This window comes from Mustela erminea, chromosome 8 (assembly GCF_009829155.1).
Source record: "Mustela erminea isolate mMusErm1 chromosome 8, mMusErm1.Pri, whole genome shotgun sequence".
Lineage (NCBI taxonomy): Eukaryota > Metazoa > Chordata > Mammalia > Carnivora > Mustelidae > Mustela > Mustela erminea.
In genome coordinates, this window is record NC_045621.1 from 85,750,465 (window position 1) to 85,770,621 (window position 20,157).

General features: G+C 36.9%; 2 pseudogenes; one reads left to right on the top strand and one right to left on the bottom strand.

Moving 5' to 3' along the window:
* LOC116597895 overlaps positions 1-20,157 on the bottom strand; it is a 69,207-nt pseudogene that overhangs the window by 20,630 nt on the left and 28,420 nt on the right.
* Positions 12,939-13,429, top strand: LOC116596856 (annotated as a pseudogene).

Consider the following 20,157-nt stretch of genomic DNA (forward strand, 5'->3'; position numbering starts at 1 on the left):
CCGGCTCTTAGAATGGCAAATAATTCCTGCCTTTTCATTCACTCGCTCATTACCTCTCTAAAAAGTGAATGTGCAGTTACCAGAATTTTATACAATTAGTTCTCCAAGAGTGTTTTAAATGCAAACCTATAAGAGGAAAGTAAAAACAAATCAAAGTTAATTGTGACTGGCTGGAACAAAATGCTTAAATCGATACAAGGATGGCTCATCTGCTCATCATTTACCCATTACCTGGGAGACGAACACCTCCTGCTGTGCCTGATTTTTGATACAGATTTACCATTGCCAGCATTCTGCAGACACATGCTAAGGAAGCCCAGACCTTCTCTGACTCCCTGTCTCATTATCCTCTTAGCACTTACTAACCTAGTCATTGTTATTTTTTCCCTGGCTCTTGTATTCTTCTTTGCAAGAGGGGCGTGCACGGAAGGAAAACTAGAGTTAAAAAAACTTTATAAAGAAGTTCAGGGCCTTCCTGTAAAGCAGTCAGAGGAGGTGTCAGTATCTGTGAATTACTGACTTCAACCAGCGCCCCACTGACTATTGTAATTTTCAGAAATATCCACAAGTAGAAAGCAAGTCCTTTCATAAGGCATCCCTTGAAAAAAATGTTGTTGTTGTTAAGGTATTAGATATAAATGAGAAATAGGGGCGCCTGGGTGGCTCAGTGGGTTACACCTCTGCCTTCAGCTCAGGTCATGATCTCAGTGTCCTGGGATCGAGTCCCGCATCGGACTCTCTGCTCGGCAGGGAGCCTGCTTCCTTCTCTCTCCTCTCTCTCTTTCTGCTGCCTCTCTGCCTACTTGTGATCTCTCTCTGTCAAATAAATAAAATCTTTAAAAAAAAAAAAAAGATATAAATGAGAAATAGAGCCCTCTTACCTGGAAGTGTGAATGTCTTTAATGGAAGGGTGCCTGAAAACCCAACACGCAGTATCCAGGTGCAGCAAAATCTGGCTTTTGGAGGCCACGCAAACTCTTAGCTCTCATCAGTAAAGCTGGTGTTGATAAAGACATTTCTAACCTGCTGCCTTTCTGGAAATGCCTGTCACCATAGCCAAGTATCCAAAAAATACAATATAAAATGTATCTGCCATTGAAAGTTAACATGTATCTCTGAATTAGATACACACACCAAACTTGCGTATGTCTGGACAGGATGATTGTGTTGATACACTAACTTATTTTTTAGGTAATTTTCCATATGAAAAGCTTGCAACTACATGTTTATTATTATTATTATTATTATTATCAATGATTTCCAGGTAGGGGACTCAAAAATTCTTGAAATAACTGATTTTTCTTATTCTTTTTGGCAAATAGATGATGTGTGACTGCTATCTCCATATATTTACTGGCAATTGTCTTCTTTTTGCTTTCTGGCTTTTTTTTCTTTTTTAACTTCTGTATATGGATACCTAACAGAAAAGTATACAGATGACCACATATGAAGAGCAAATCATGACGGAAAGTGCCTTATATTTTTAGCCAAGTGCACCCAAATAGTTTAAATATGTGAAGTTTAGAAATATAGTTCCCACTTTAAAATCGAAATATAAATACAAATGGGAAACCCGGGAGCACAGTGATAGGGTAGAGTAGGGGAAAAATAGAGGGTAAAGGACTGACTGGTGGAAAATCGTGATGCTGTACAAAGCACCAGAGTAAGATACAACTGATAACCAGCATCAGCCTCTGAATTCACTGTTGGCCTCTCTTCCACCTACCACTTCCTCAATGCATCCTTTATATTATTTCTTTTAGGAAAGGACATTCATGACCAATAACAATGTTATAATGATAGTAAGTATTGGATTTAAGATACGTTTTTTAAAAACACCTTTAACCAACATTTAAAAAGCCAGCAAGGGTGGGGGCGGCGGGGCGGGGTGGGGTGGGGGGGGTTGTTACCTAGCTCAAGGTTTTATTTAGTGATGGTTCCACTTTTTTCACTCACTGCCTGCAAATCAGCATTTTTAGTGGACAAAGGGCTCAGCAGCGGCCTTATGATTGCTTCTTTTCAAATGGTAATGGCTATCCTAACTCCTCTGCCAGGTTTTTCTTACCAGAGCACAAATTGCAGTTTACAAGGCTCTGAGGGGAAAAAAAAAAAAAAAAAAATCTTAGCTGAATATCTTTTTTTTTTTTATTCGACAAACTGACATGTAAATTACCCTTTAAGTGCTCCACTCTAGGGCTCTGATCATCTCCTAATTGTCACAGTCAATTGTAGCCAACAGTCTCTTCAATCCCAAGCGCTTTGACAACAAGCACAAGGATCAAAGCAGAATCAGCTCCCTTCAATATCCTTCTGTTTAGGATGCTACAAAATGCCTGAAAAAGAAAGGTGTAAGGGCATTGCTGTAGAGGAAACTGAGAGTAGCAAGTATTACAATAGTCATTTTCTCCATCTCTAAAATTATGCCGTATAAGCTGCCGTGATCTTTAATCACATGTGCAGAACAAATACATAAACCTCCTGGGCAATTAATATGCTCTTAAGATTATACTAATATGCGAGCTTTACAAACAACACCGTTTCCATGGCTTAGGAAAAATTACAACACAGCGAGGGGATAGCAATCATTTCGTAGCAGCTTGAGCATCAAAAACTATTATCAAACATTTGGTATTTAAGCATAAATTCCAAAGCATAGTTTTTATTACTTAGTTTGGTGTCAAGGATTCACTGCTCCCCCAAACTAAATAGCTCATTGAAAATCCTTGAGTTTTTTTTTAATTAACCTAGAAATGTCCAACGAAAAATGTGCACCCAAATAAATTTAAAAATGTGACACCAAAACAATTTCAGAAGATGCTGTTTTCCTTACAAGAGGTAACTTTTACTGCTTTACTGGGAACAAACTAATTGAAAGTCATTACATGATCTATAAACATGATTCTTAAATAAGATGCACTTACCAGGATCACTACTTAACAAAATATGACAATTCTTTCTAACTAAAGTAGTTATTATATGTCACTAATTTTTTAAAAGATTATGTATGCTTTTCACAAAAAATAACAATTTTGCTCTATCAAATATAACAATAGAAATGATTTGGTGGAAAGAGAAACCCTATATAATAAATCTGTATAAAATAGCCACTTTGAGGCACCTGGGTGGCTCAGTGGGTTAAAGCCTCTGCTTTCGGCTCAAGTCATGATCCCAGGGTCCTGTAATCGAGCCCTGCATTGGGCTCTCTGCTCCGTGGAGAGCCTGCTTCCTCCCCTCTCTCTCTGCCTGCCTTTCTGCCTACTTGTGATCTCTCTCTGTCAAATACATAAAAAATCTTTAAAAAAAAAATAGCCACTTTAAAAATAACCTGAAAATTGTTAGGGAAAAAATGACAAGCAGAACGAAATCAAAGGCATGTATGACAGCAGCTCTGTAAGCACCTCTATGGCTGTCTCCTTGTGCCCAGGTATTATACCTATACAGCGTGTAAGGTCACACAGTGATTGACAGGCTTCCTATGCTCAAGAAAGAAAAAAAAAAAAAAAAACTGGAAAAAGAGGCAGCAAATACCCCCGGTTCCTTTCTCCGCTAGTCCACTCAAATCCCCCTGTAGGGGTTTCCCATCCTCCCCTCAATTTCACCTTGAATTCTCAGGTTTGATTGAAGAGCTTCACAGAAGGGTCTATTACAGATTGAGGAATGATCCATTTCACATCTGAAGCTCCAAAGAGCTACTTGTGAGGAGTCTTTGAGTGCATTTATCTCACATGTGAAGCTTTCTGCAAAATCAATATGGGTATTTTTCAGTTTGACAAGTCAACATGAAATATCACATAATAATAGAAAAACAGAGTTGTACATTTAAACACACCCAATACAGTTATCTACGACAAAGCTTATAGTCATTACTCATGGATATCCTTGAGTATGCGTAATCTAAATTCATCCTGAGAGCTGGGCTAAAGCACACAGAAAGAGAAACTGACTGGCTACCGTACTTTTGGCTCCTTTGTCCTAATTAATCCAGGTCTTGTGGTAAGAGGAGAAAATGGGCAGGAATCGTGGCCTTTGCTACCAACTTGGGGATGATATCAGAAGTGGGAAGAAAATGACCAGAGGTGAAAAAGAAGAAGGAAGGAGAGCAAATGAGAAATGTAAAGAACTTTAAATTTAACTAATTGGCAATAACTAGATTAAACAGTCACACAAAGAATAGTAACGATGTCTGTAGTAACAATGTCTGTAATGAATCCCCACCGCCATGGTAGTGAACACTAGCAGAATAATTGACATATTTGTGTTGGGGGTCTAACAATCTTCGAGCGAATTCTAGGTCTGTTTTACTGTCTGCATCAGCTTGAGGGATATGTTTTAACACAGTTGTTTTTTTTTTTCCTAAATCTCTTTTTTTTTCTAATCTTGAAATGAGATTAATCAGAAAATTAATCTTATAAGGCATCTTGTACCTTATAAGATTTTGAGGGGTTTGAACAAGGTGATATATATAGCACCTGGCACATGGAAAACATTCAATTAATGGTAAATACTGATGAAATTATTAGCGTGTCCTTACACATATCCACAAGGTCTCTAAGGTTCTAACCAGGGGCCATTTCTGGTTTTCCCTGAGCCCTTTCCACATTGTTTAATGTCTCCAGGGTATAGATGACCATTTGGGTGAAAGAGTGAGCTCGCTGTGTTAACTCTAGTGTAGGTCCTAGTAGAAGAGGGCAGCCACCCATATTCTCTTTCCTTGAAGACGGTCTTCCTCTAACCAGGAAAGCTATCCCCACCAACTGAGAGAAAGAATCAAATAGGACTTTGAGAAAGAAAAAAAACCCAGGTGGGGAGGCCAAATCAGCTGATCACTTCCAGTAAGAAACGAGATAAGAGATGTAATGTATAGTTTTCCCTCATATGCCAGTATGCTATCATTAATACCGAGTTTATCTCTATATATTCCACCACAGGAAGAATCTTAAAATTTAAAAAAAAAAAAAAAGACCTTCTCAATAGCATGTTAGCAACCCAGAATTGGTTAAATGACTCACTATAACCAGTTATTCCTCTCCTCACATTTTCCTGTAGCTTATCACTACATAAGCAGTTTTAACACCTACTGTACATGATTATCTGTCCTTGGATTTGTAGATTGCCTGAACAATATTTACAGCTTTAGGTTAACTCTCCCCTCTACTCAGAATAAGTAGTGGCCAAATACAAATAAAGCCAAAGGAGGCAAAACAAGTGAGTTCAGTGATGTGAAAATTCATGTTAATATAAAAGTAAGTACCATTATAAAATTCAATTGTAGTTTAAAAACTCTTATCCTAGGGGCACCTGGGTGGTTCAGTGGGTTAAAGCCTCTGCCTTCAGCTCAGGTCATGGTCCCAGGGTCCTGGGATGGAACCCCACATGGGGCTCTCTACTCTTCGGGGAACCTGCTTTCTCCTCTCTCTCTCTCTCTCTCTCTCTGCCTGCTTCTCTGCCTACTTGTGATCTCTGTCTGTCAGATAAAAAAATAAAATCTTTAAAAAAAAATAAAATAAAACTCTTATCCTATATTTCAAAGTCAAATAACTAAATATAAATGACTTTGTACTTAATTAATTCAACCAATATGTATCAAGAAATTAATATATGTAATACTGTTCATTTTTTAGCTACCTTACTGTTCTCCTCGTTATTAAAATTAAGCTATAGCTTTCATTCCAAAACCAAATTAAAATATTTTATGAAATGCTGATATAGAATTACAAGAACAAATTGAAACAATTTCCTATTTAAATAGGGTCATTTCCTTAAAATTTTTAATTTATTTGTTTTGGACTCAAAATACATTTTTAGTGAGGAAACAAGTTTATAAATGATAATTACATTCCCAGATTGACACATAAAAACCTGTTTAATGTAAAAATGTACCTGAAACACACTAGAAGCACGTGTTAAACAGCTCTGGGTTGTAAGATCTATACATTTAGTCCTGTAGAGGCTTAAAAAGTATCATTGAGCCTTGACTTTCCAAAATCTGAGACATATGAGGCAAAACACCTGAGGTAAGAATAGAACATCCATGAGTTTGGGTGATCACTGTTCTCAGGATCACCACCACCACCACCACCATCATCATCATCATCATCATCATCACCATCATCTTGCCTTATTTTGCCCATCATATTAGAACATGGAGGCTATGAAGATGATGCCAGGGGGTAGCCAGTAAGATGGTATCTTATCTCCTTGACATTTTAAGTAAGTGGAGGAGAACTTCACCAGGCAGTTGGGCCCTCACTCTCTCTGGCACTGAAAGCTCTTCTATCATATTCATTTCCATGAACATTTAAAAAATGCTTTCAGTTAAGCAAATGAGGGCTCTGAGATATCACTATCTACATCTCAGCATTTCCTCCTTCTAGAGTTTGTCTTGTACTGTGGCCACACCAGCCTCCTTAGGCACAACTTTGAAAAGTCCAGAGAGGGGATAACTCAGGACCTGTGAACATATTCCTTGGCATGCTAGTAGTACCTCGACAAAACAATACTGAAATGAATATTTGCCTTTCTAAAGATCACAACAGAAAATAATACCATAACTTCTCAATTATTTTTATATTTCAAAAGTTACTCTCATTTATTATCAGGACTTGCTGCCTGCTTCCAGTTTTGGTTTGAACTTGGATTGTAAACTTCACTACTCAAAAGTATGAGTGATGCCTACTTTTCAAGTACTTCAAATGTGCCATTAAGTAGTAGCCTATAGTTCAACTAATAAAAGTACTATGAACACTCATTTCCTGCCATTTGTCCACATGTTCAAGTAAAAGCACCATACCCTACAGTTTGCAATCCACCTAAATGACCTCTGGCCTTATCAAATTATAATCACAAAACATTTATGCCTCACTTAAAAACTGGGGGTGCCTGGGTGACTCAGTTCATTAAGCATCTGCCTTCCACTCAGGTCATGATCCTGGGGTCCTGGAATCGAGCCCCGCACCAGGCTCCTTGCTCAGTGGGGAGCCTGTCTTTCCCTCTCCTCCCCTCTCCCTCTACTTGCCCCTCCACCTGCTTGTGCTTTATCAAATAAATAAGTAAAATCATCTTAAAAAAAAAAAAACTGAATGGAGCAGAGTTTGGGGGATGAGAAAATGGGGAGTTCTAGTTTAATGATTATAGAGTTTCAGTTTTGCAAGATGAGAAAGTTCTGGTGCTCTCCTGCACAGCAATGTGAATCTATAGCACAACTGCAGTTAACTCAAAATGGTCAAGATGACAAATTTCATGTGTTTTTTTTTTTACCACAATTAAAAATAATTTTAAACTTAAAAAATAACACAGTAAAACTGCTTGAAAAAGCTAGCACATCTAATTCAATAATAAATTAATAATTATGGAACATCTTTTGAAAACTGAATTAAAGTTATCCTAATTTTTAAGTGTTAGGCAACCAAGTTCTTGGATTTCAGTCCTAATTTCTTTTCTATGAAAATACTGCCTAAAAAATTGTCTATATAGTTTTCAAATCTAAAGAGACTAATTTTTGAGAAATTGCACAAGAAAATGCAGGTCAAAACAAAATAAATCAATGAACTTTGGATTATAGAATTTCACTTCTCTTTTGAAAGATTCAAACAGTGAAACACAAGAAAACCACCACTCCCAGGTGCTGTGTTCTGAGGCTGTAACTACCACCCATTGTTACCCTTTCAAATCTCAACATTTCCCTGAATTCAGTGAATTTCAGTGGACCAAGCAAAAGTTGAAGCTCATTGAGACGAAAATACTTGAAACAAAACCAGAGTAGTTTTCAGTGGTTTCTCTGTTTTTGTAACAATAATTCCAACATATCTTAACACTCACTTTGTTCAGAGTTTTTGTTGTTTTGTTTAACACTTTATTCTGGCTATTTTTTTTATTTTTATTTTTTTACCATTTTTTAAAAAGTTAATTACAAAGTAGAGATTTTTTTTCAGAGTTAAGCGTCATAATGTTTTCTTTTTGAACAAGGTGAGCAAATTTAAATTTATCCCACAGAAAAGCAAGAGAAAGAAACCTCACAAGAAGTAGGCAAAATGGGAATATGGAATAATGAGGGAAATTTATAGAAACTAGTGTCTTTAATTTATAATCCCACTTCATGTAGAAAGAATGAAATTAATCAAAAGCACAAGTAGATGGCTACCTTTTGAAAGATCCCTGGGATAAAACGATAGGATGAAAACTAATGGACACAATGCATTGATTCAAAAATTTATTATAACTTTTTTCTCTCCATATGCACTCTACTCTGATCATTCAATCATTTAAATTTTTTTAAACGTTTATTTAGTTTAGAAAGACAGAGAGAGAGAGTGGGGAGGGGGCAGGGGGAGAGGGGCAGAGGGAGAGAATCCTCAAGCCAACCTCCCACTGAAGATGAAGTCCCACACAGGGCTCGATCCCATAACCCATGGGATCACAACCTGAGCCCAAACCAAGAGTGGGATGTTCAACTGAACAAGCCACCCAGGCACCCCTCTAAATGCTTTGTTTTTACATTTATTCTTATAGTCTGCATATTTTATTAGGTTAGGGATAGCGAAACCTTGAAGCTGAGTGTGAATTTGCAGTTTATATTAATACTAATAGTTTTGATAATACCAGTTACCTATAACTATCATATCTCAGCACTTACATTATCTCCTTAGAACAACCGTATGAGGTAAGAATCACTATCCCTTTAACATATGAGAAAACTGAGGCTTTGAGAGATAAATAACTTGGCTAAAACCACACAGTGAAAAATGTTGTGAAAAATGAAAATACCCTGCATCTTCATGAACGGCTATGAGTGTAGCTTCATTTCACTGTAGATTATTCTTCTACATCTACTACAAACCCTTCCTTTCTTTATCTTCTTGATAAATGAGTTTCCTCTTTTTGGAGGGGGGGGTCTCCTATTGCCCAATATTTCCTTAATGGTAACTTTATCTTGGACGCAGACCCTTGTTGTGATTGACTCCACGACTGAACCAAATGTGATCATTAACAATCATGGTCATTGACCAGAAGCAGTAGCTCCCGTGGTTCCTCTGCTACATCTCCAAGTATTTGCCAAGCAGCCAGTTATAAACCATTCACTACAGAGAGTAACATCCACAATAACACATCTTTTGAAATCCACTTGAATTCAGAACTATAATCACTAACAACTCAGCGTATTCCAGAAGATGCTACTACCTCTGCAAATACCATAACCGATACCAGTGAAGAACATTAATGACCAGCACAATAAGTCATTTCCTGCTTCAGATCTGGATCCCCTTCTACCCAAGACCTCTCTATGCCCAGGTGAATGTTTTCATGTCATTCCTACTGTGAACAGAGTGAGGACATACTCTCACATGTTACTCAGGACAACCTTAAGAATCCAAGAATAGCAAAGCTAGAATCCTAAGGGCTCTCTCAACCAAGCCATAAAATTATATGTGAGAAAGATCTCCAAAGAAGTAAAATGATTTGCCCAAGATCATAAACTAATGAGTGGGGGGGGGGAGAGATTTCACTGCAAATCCAGTGCATTTTCCACTCAGAACACTTTTACTTTTATTTATTTATTTATTTATTTATTTATTTTAATTTTACTTTTTAAAAAATACTTTATTTTTATTTATTTGACAGAGAGAGAGATCACAGGCAGGCAGAGAGAGAGAGAGAGGAAGCAGGCACCCAGCTGAGCAGACAGCCTGATGCGGGGCTCCATCCCAGGACCCTGAGATCATAACCTGAGCCAAAGGCAGAGGCTTAACCCACTGAACCACCCAGGCACCCCTCCACTTAGAAAACTTTTAAACAAAAGGCCTACTATGTGTCAAATAAGGTACTATGTATGTTAATGCAGTATTTTGTATAACCCTCACAACATTCACAAAAAATAAATAGTATTACTCTTCTTATATAATTGAAAAAGATTAAATAATCTAATAATCTAGTTAAATTCACATAGTCAGAAAGCTGTAGGTATTGCTAGTAACACCTTACTCTTTTTTTTTTAAGATTTTTATTTATTTGACAGAGAGAGAGAGAGAGCACAAGTAGGGGAAGCAGAAGGCAGAGGGAAAGAGGGTGAAGCAGGCTCCCTGCTGAGCAGGGAACCTGACCTTGGGATCATGACCCAGCTGAAAGACGCTTAACCGACTGAGCCACCCAAGAGCCCCAACAACTTACTTTTAATAGTTAAATTCCTATTTAAAACAAAACAAAACAAAACAAAAACAACAACAAGGAAAAAAAAAAATCCAGAAAGGATTATGCCCCTAAGAAGTAGTAGATTGATACTGAGATTAGAGGGAAAAGGTGTAAAGTTAAGACCTGGGATACCAAAAAAACTAAAGTAAAGGTGTTGCATGAATATATTAGTCTTTATTTTTATTTCTTTTTTCCCAAAAGGATTTAATTGGTTTTTAAATATACAAAAAATCTGAAACAATAAAATAAACTAAATTTAAAATTGGTGTACAAAATGAGCCTAAGGGAAAATTCAGTGAAATTAAAAGACAAAATTATTCCAAGGAAGTCTTCTATACTTGCCAAGAATGGTCTATAAATTTGAATCTGAGTTTTCAGACAGGCTGCGTGAAGAGGGAAATGTGATTCATTATATGGATCAGAGTGTCCCTAAAACAAAGAACATGCCATTTGCTCGGGAGGACACAATTCTTCCTGGTTCTGAGATCATAGAGAAACTTGTCCCTGTGGCCCTCCTTCAGAAGACACAGCACAGAACAGGGAACAATCACCTCAAAATATGCTCTCAGCCTGCCGACCAATGCACTGCTTGGGCTGTTGAGTGCATCATTCATTAGTGCCAGGTGGCAGCATTGCTCGGGGCAGAATTCAGTCACAGAAGTTCTTTGGGGACAGCATGCTAGTTTTCTCAGGTAAAGGGCCGAAGGGACAAGAGAATGATGCTGAAAGTGAGGAAGTCCTGCATAAAATCCAATACTAATGCTGATTCCCATAATATCTTTGCTAGGACACCCAACCCATCTCCACCTGGAAGGCATTTAGCCCCTTCCACTTACTCATTCCATCTGAACACAATTCACACTTCCTAACCTTTTCTGATGCAAAAGAACAGATAGAAACTGATGGTTTCTGCACCAGACCTAGTCTCAAGCTGGCCTAAGGAGAATGAGTGAAGTGGACAAAACAGGCAAAATCCCACCAAGAGAACCAGTTGGGCCATGATGTGCTCATAGATTGTGTCAGTTCACTGGCCATATGGAGGTCCACCATTCATGGCTTTGCAGAGAGCACCAGTTGTCATTGGCTAACCTCTCTTAGGAGCCATTCCTCCCATTCATTATTTCACTCAGTCACTGAGTTGAGCAATATCTATTAGTAATTATTACAGTTCCATGCTTAGGAAACACAGCTATACAAGATGCACAGTGCCCCTTCCTAACAAAGCTTGTGGGTTACCCTCTACTGAAGATGCTCTTAATTTAGTCAACTCAAGAAAAAAACATGGAGCTGGAGAATTAATAACTAAAACTCTACATGCTGCCTTTTTTTTTCCCACCAAAACCTGTGGGACAATTCATCTGGGAATCTGAAGAGCAGCCAGTCCTTCCTTGGGGATTAAATAAAGACTAGAGCCTTGTAATTCTTTCAGTAGTCCATGCCTTTGATTATGTCATCTATCAAGAAGGAAACTAATATGTGACAAATACATCATAATATTCTGTGAAAGACTTTAAAAAGTTGTGAAAGCTAAAAATATTATGGAAATATTCCCTTTAAAACATGTGCATGTTGATAAAATGGGCCTTAAAGTTATTATTATATAAGTACACCTGAGTGTCTATCATAGTTAGAAACTTGTGCTAAATACACAGATAATGAGGGGCACCTGGCTGGCTCGGTTAGTAGAACATGAGCTCTTGATCTCAGGGTCATGAGTTCAACCCCCACACTGGGTGTAGAGATTATTTAAAAAAAAAAAAAAAGAAAAAATACAAGATAATGAAATAAAAATAATCAATTTATTTTACCTAAACACTAGACAATTATATTAATTAACAACATTTAATGCCTAGCACCGAAGGACTCACTGATTTACAAATTCAGCCCTTATGGAATGTTAAAAACATAATTAGGAATAGCCTGAAATGGCAGCACTCATGTACTCTTATCTGTTTATGTGCACACAGTGTGGTTATGTATGGAATAAAACATCAAAATAGTCATTTCACATCATCAACCTAGGGTCAGAGGATGGTAAGAAATAACTATCCCAGAGAGAGTTCTGCATTCACTTGCAAGTCTTCTAAGTAAAACTAGAATTGTCACTACCCTTCTCCAACTCACAAGCTATACCAAAGGAATATAGACAACTGGAAAACAAAGAGCACTTGACTGTACAAATTAAACAACTTTCCAGCTTTTTAACATAAAAGCATACATCATAAGATGCACTGTACAGCATTATTTATACAAGGTGAAACTCTTACCTTTTCCTCATTCAGACTGTCTACAAGTACTTTGTACTTAAGGATTAGATCTACTTCCTTCAAAGCTACACGTATCCATACCATAAAAGATTTCATTGAATGTAAAGGGCTCTCAGAGTACCTGAGTGGCTCAGTGGGTTTAGTACCCAACTCTTTTTTTTTTTTTTTTTTTTTTTTTTTTAAAGATTTTATTTATTTATTTGACAGAGAGAGATCACAAGTAGGCAGAGAGGCAGGCAGAGAGAGAGAGGGGAGGAAGCAGGCTCCCTGCTGAGCAGAGAGCCCGATGCGGGACTCGATCCCAGGACCCTGAGATCATGACCTGAGCCGAAGGCAGCGGCTTAACCCACTGAGCCACCCAGGCGCCCAGTACCCAACTCTTGATCTCAGCTCAGGTCTTAATCTCAGGGTCATGTGTTCAAGCCCCACAGTAAAGGCAGTAAAGGGCTCCCTTTCCTGGATGTCAGGAAGAGCAGAGTGTGTGCCATGAAAGCCTCAGGCACATTATAAGAGTACAGATTGGTACTGTCTGCCCACACACAAATTCTGCATTCTGCCCCTCTATCACATGCAAACATTTGCACCTAATTATGTCACCAAGTCCTGCTTCTAGTACTTCATGTCTCTGCTAAAGAAGATGAAGTCTTCAGAGGAAATTGTCTACTATGGACAGGTATTGGAGGAATCCCCCTTGTAGATGAAGAACTTCAGCATTTGGCTATACTATGAATCCCACAGTGGAACCAACAATACATACCAGGAATACTGGGACCTGAACACTGCAAATGTTGTCATCCAGTGCTACTGAGACACAGGCACCCAGCACAATCTAGATAATGAAGGTGGAGGAGATTACAGCCAGCAAGTGCCACTGACCAGCAATCAAGCAGTTCCACAACTCCAAGATCAAGTTTCCACTGACCAACTGTGTCCTACAATGCCACCACAAGCCATACTTAACCAAAACTTTCCTTTAGATGTAGAGCCTTCCAGTGCCCAGGTTTGTGCAAATACACTCCTTGGGAAAACTAAGAGAAAGAGAGAGAGAAAGAGAGGGAGAGAGGGAGGGAGGATAGGAGAGAGAAAGAGAAGGAAGGAAGGAAGGAAGAAGGAAGGAAGGGGAGAAAGAAAGAAAGAAAGAAAGAAAGAGGGAGGGAGGGAGGAAAGAAAGCAAAAAGAGAAAGAGGAAGGAAAGGAAGACCCCAGAAGGATCCCATAGATCACCTTCTATGCCAGACCACTCTTTCAAGACTGGGAGAGGTAACTGTTTTACCCAATATATAGAAACAAGCAGAGAGAGTGAGGCAAAGTGAGGAGACAGAGGAATGGGTTCCAAAAGAAATATCAAGAAAAAAAAAACTCAGAAAAAGACCTTAGTGAAGTGCAGATAAGTAATCTACATGATAGAGTTCAAAGTAATGATCATAAGGATGCTCACCAAACTCAGGAGAAGAGCAAATGAACACAGAGCTTTAACAAATAGATAAAAAAAAAAAATAAGAAAGTACCAAACAGAAGTCACAGAGCTAAAGAATACAATAACTGGGCTAAAAAAAATATACCACAGGTTCAACAGCAGACCAGATAAAACAAACTGATCAGTGAGCTGGAAGAGAAAGCACTGAAACTTACCCAGACAGAGCAGGAAGAAAAAAAAAATTTTTTTAAAGTGAAGATTCCTTAAAGGACTAAAATAACAACATCAAGTGGAATAACATCCATATTACAGGGCTCCCAGAAAGAGATAAGAGAGAGAAAGGGGCAGAAAAATTATCTGAAGAAATAATGTTTAAAAACTTCCTTAATCTGGAAAGGGAAAAAAACTACCAAATCCAGAAAGCCCAGATTTCCTTTGCAGCCAAAACATTCACAGCAAGACACGTTGTGTTAAAATCTCAAAAGTTAAATACAAAGAGAGAATCTTAAAAGCAGCACAACAGAGCAACTTGTTTCATACAAGGTAGATCCCCTAAGGCTATCAGCAGATGTTTCAGCAGAAATTTTGTGGGCCAGAAGAAAGTGGCATGATATGTTAAAGTACTGAAAGGGGAAAAAACTTCCAAGTAAAAATACTCTACATGGCAAGGTCATCATTCAGAATATAAGGATATTGTTGTAGATATGCAAAAAGTTAATCACCACTAAACTGGCCTTAGAAGACATGTTAAAGAGACTTCTTCAAGCCAAAAAGAAATAGCACTAATTAATGAAAAGAAAACATACAAAAGAAAAAAAAAATTCACTGGAAAAGGTAAATATATAGTAAAGATGGCATATTTAGTCATTTATAAAGCTAGTATGAAGGTTGAAAGACAACAAGTAGTGAAGTCAACTAAAATTACAATAAATAGTGATGGGATATATAAAAAGATGTAAATGTGACATCAAAAACATAAAATGGGGGTAAAAATATACTTTGAGAATATATTCAGATTTGGGTGTAATTAATTTAAAATATACCACTGTGTAACTAGGATGTTATATAAGAACCTCATGGAACCAGAAAGGAAAAACTTATAGTAAATACAAAAAAGAAAATGAGAAAGAAATCTAAACATAACAAAAAGAAAGCCATCAAACCACAATGGAAGAGAGGAATAGAAGAAAAATGAATACAGAGGAACTACAAAAACAGCCAGAAAACAATTATCAAAATGGCAGCAGATACATACCTATGAATAATAATTACTTTAAATGTGAACAGATTAAATTCTCTAATCAAAATACATATAGAGTAGCTGAATGGATAAAAAACAAGATGCATCTATATGCTGCCTACAAGGGACTCACTTCAGAAGCATACACACAGACTGAAAGTGAAGGGGTGGAAAAAGATATTGCAAACAAATTGAGATTTAAAAAGAGCTGATGTAGTTATACTTACTTCAGATGAAATAGGCTTTAAAACAAAAAATGTAATAAAAGATAAAGACATTGCATAATGATAAAGGGGTCAATCCAGCAAGAACATATAACATTTATAAATACCTATGAGCCCAACATAGGAGTACTAAAATATATGAAGCAAAGATTAACAGACCTAAAGGAAGAAATTGACAGCAACACAATAAAAGTGGGAAATTTTAACACCCCACCTACATCAATAGATAGGTCATCCAGACAGAAAATCAATAAAAAAACATCAGCCTTGGGGCACCTGGGTGACTCCATTGGTTAAGTGTCTGCCTTCTGCTCAGGTTGTGATCCCAGAGTCCCAAAATTAAGCCCTGCATCAGGCTCCCTGCTCAGCAGGGAGTCTGCTTCTCCCTCTGCCCCTCACCCTGTTCATGTTCTTTCTCACTCTGTCTCTTTCTCAAATAAATAAATAATCTTAGAAAATATCAGCCTTAAATGACACCTAGACTAGACAGACTTTATTAAAAGACATATATGGAACATTCCTTCCAAAAACAGAAGAATACAAATTTTTCTAAATAGCAGATGGGACATTCTCCAGGAGAGGTCACATTAGTCTACAAGACAAGTCTCAAGAAGACTGAAGTCATATTAGGCATCCTTTTCAACCACAATGGTAGGAAACTAAGAAAACTGGAAAAACAACAAAAATGTGAAAATTAAACAACATGCTACTGAACAACCAACAGGTCATCAAAGAAATCAAAGGAGAAATCAAAAAATATCTAAAGATAAATGAAAGCAGAAATATGCCAAACCAAAACCTATGGGATGCAGCAAAAGTGAATAAAAGAGGCAAGTTCGTAGCAATACAGGCCTAAGTCAAGAAACAAGAAAAATCTCAAATAAACAATGTAACTTACAACTGAAGGAGCTAGAAAAAGAGGAATAAACAAAATTCAAAGTTTGTAGAAGGAAAGAAATAATAAAAGTAAGATTCAAAATAACTGAAATAGAGACTAAAAAGACAAATAGAAAAGATCAAAGAAACTGGGAGTTTTTTGAAAAGACAGATCAGGTCGACAAACCTTTAGCTAGACTCACCAAGAAAAAGAGAGAGCTCAAATAAATAAAATCAAAAATGAAAGAAGAGAAAGAACAAATGATACCACAGACATACAAAGGATTATAAGAGTCTACTATGAACAATTAAATGCCCACAAATGGGACAACCTAGAACACATGGATAAATACCTAAAAATATACAATCTTCCAAGACTGACTCATGAAGAAATAGAGATTCTGAACAGAACAAGGACCAGTAAGGAGACTGAGTACTCATTAAAAACCTCCTAACAGGGGCGCCTGGGTGGCTCAGTGGGTTAAAGTCTCTGCCTTCGGCTCAGGTCATGGTTCCAGGTTCCTGGGATCGAGCCCCACATCGGGCTCTCAGCTCCTCGGGGAGCCTGCTTTCTCCTCTCTCTCTCTGCCTACTTGTAATCTCTGTCTGTCAAATAAGTGAATAAAATCTTTAAAAAAAAAAACAAAACAAAAAAACCTCCTAACAAACAGAAGTCCAGGACCAGATGGCTTCACTGGTGAATTCTACCAAACATTCAAGAAGATTTAATACTTACCCTTTTCAAACTTCTCCAAAAAACTGAAGAGGAGGGAATGACATCCAGACACTTCCTTTGAAGCTAGAATTATGCTGATACCAAAACAAAACAAAGACATCACCAAAAAATAAATAAATAAATAAATAAATAAATAGGAGGAAAGAAAGAAGGAAGGAAGGAAGGAAGAAAAAGAGAGGAGGATTGATTATAGGTCAATATCCTTGTATTGGGATATTAAACATAGATACAAAAATCTCTCGGGCACCTGGGTGGCTCAGTCAGTTAAGCATCTCCTTTGGCTCAGGTCATAATCCCAGGGTCCAGGGTTTGAACCCTGCATCTGGCTTCCTACTTCAGCAAGGAGTCTACTTCTCTCTCTCCCTCTGCCTCTCCCCCTAGCTTGAGCTCTCTCTTACTCACTAACGCTCTCTTTCTCTCTCTCAAATAAATAAATAAATTAAATATTTTTTTTAAATCCTCAACAAAATGTTAGCAAACGAAATTCAACAATACACTAAAAAGTTCATATACCCTGATCTAGTGTGATTTATTCCAGTGATACAAGGATGGCTCAACATCTGCAAATCAATTAACCTGGCACATCACATTAAAAAAATGAAAGATAAAAATTATATGATCATCTTAATAGATGCAGAAAAAACATTTGACAAAACTCAACATCCATTTATGCTTAAGGAAAAAAAAACAACTCTCAACAATGTGTGTGTGTGTGTGTGTGTGTGTGTGTGTGTGTGTGATGTGCATCAACATAATAAAAGCCATATATGAAAAACACAATTAATATTATACTCACTGATATAAAACCTGAAATCTTTTCCTTTAAGATCAGGAACAAAACAGGGATGCTCACTATCTTCATTTAAAAAAAAAAAAAAAAAAAAGATTTTATTTAAGTAATCTCTACAATGGGGCTTGAACCAGAAATCAAGAGCTGCATGCTCTTCCAAATGAGCCAACCAGGTGCCCCTTCCTCACTTTTATTCAACATAAGAATTGAAAGTCCTGCCACAATAATTAGGCAAGAAAAAGAAATAAAAGGCATCCAAACTGGAAAGAAGAAGTATTTGTTGCTATTTGTGGATGACACAGTATTATATTTAAATAACCCTAAGGACTCCACAAAAATGATTAGAGCTAATAAACGAATTTAGTAAACTGCAGGATAAAAGATTAATATAAAAAAATCTGTTGGACTTCTATACACTAATAATGAACTATAAGAGAAACAAAAAAAATTCCATCTACAATCATATCAAAAAGAACAAAAGATCTAGAAATAAATTTAACCCAAGAATTGAAAGATCTGTACACTGAAAACTATAATATACAAACTGAAAGAAATTAAAGATGACACAAGTGGAAGGATATTCCATGCTCATGGTTTGGACAAATTAATATTGTGAAAATACCCATACTACTCAAAACAATCTATAGATCCAGTGCAATCTCTATCAAAAGTCCAAAGGCTTTTTTCACAGAACTAAAATAAATAATTCTAAAATTTGTGTGGAACCTCAAAAGACTCCAAAGAAGCAACACAGTCTTGAAAAAAAGACAAAGCCAGAAGTATCAGGATCATTGATTTCAAATTACACTATAAAGCTACAATAATCAAAACAATATGGATTGGCATAAAAACAGACACATAGAGAATCCAGAAATAAACTGGCACATAATAGAGAATCCAGAAATAAACTCATACCATCAAAAAAATTTATGGTAAAGGCATCAAGAATACACAATGGATAAAGAATCGTCTCTTCAATAAATGATGCTTAAAAAAAAAATAGACAGCTACCTGCACAAGAATGAAACTGGACCAACCACTATCTTATGCCATATATTAAAATCAACACAAAATGGATGACTTTAATGCTAGACCTGAAAACATAGACCTGCCAGACCTGGAAAAAACATAAACAGTAAGCTCCCTGATATTGGTCTTGGTGGTGGTTTTTTGACTCTGACTCCAGAGACAAGGGAAACAAAAGCAGAAATAAATAAATGGGACTACATCAAACTAAAAAGCTTCTGCATAACTTTCTCTACCATCTTGGAGCCTGTGGAGGGAAGAGGACACCTAAAACGATAAATAGGTCTGGAAGGTTGTGGTCCAAGGTCATTTTTGCTGGCTATAAGTGGGGTCTCTAGAACCAGAGGGAGCACAGAACTCTTCTTAAATTTGAAGGTGTTTATGCTGAAATGAAACTGAATTCCATCCAGGTAAGAAATGTGCCTATGCGTACAGAGCAAAGAAAAACACAGTGACTCCTGGTGGCAAACCAAACAAAACTGGAGTAATCTAGAGAAGAGTAACTCATGGTCATGGAAACAGTGTCATAGTTTGTGCCAAATTCCAAAACAAATCTCCCGCTAAAGCCATTGGCCACACAATCCATGGGATGCTATAGCTCTCAAGGATTTAAACTTACAGAAAAGTAAATAAATAAAGGTGTAGATTTGTTCTCTTTTAAAGAAAGAAAGAAAGAAAGAAGGAAAGAAAGAAAGAAAGAAAGAAAGAAAGAAAGAAAGAAAGAAAGAAAGAAAGAAAGAAAAGAAAAGAAAAGAAAAGAAAAGAAAAAGAAAACATTTCTCTAGAGCTAAGGAAACCATCAATGAATGGAAGGCAACCTACTGAATGGGAAAAGATATTTGCTAATCATATATCTGATAAGGATCGATATTCAGAATACATAAAGTACTCATACAACTCAACAATAAAAAATAAATAATCTAGTTATACAAATAGGCAGAAGATCTGAATAAATATTTTTTCCAAAGAAGACATAGAGATGACTAATAAGCACATGATTAGATGTTCTACATCGCTAATCATCAGGGAAATGCAAATCAATTTATACTGATCAGAATGGCTACCATCAAAAAGACAGGAAACAGCAAGTATTGGTGAGAATGCAGAATGCAGAAAAAAGGGAACCCATGTGCACTGTTGGTGGGAATGTAAATTGGTGTGGCCACTATGGAAAACAATATAGAGGTTCCTCTAAAAATTAAAAACAGAGCTATCATAAGATTCACCAATTCCACTACTGGGTATTTACCTGAAGAAAAAAAAAAAAACACTGTTTTGAAAAGATATATTCACTGCAGCATTATTCATAATAGCCAAGATATGGAAATCACTGAGTCCATTGATGGATGAGAAGATATACTAAAAATATACAATGGAATACTACTCAGCTATAAAG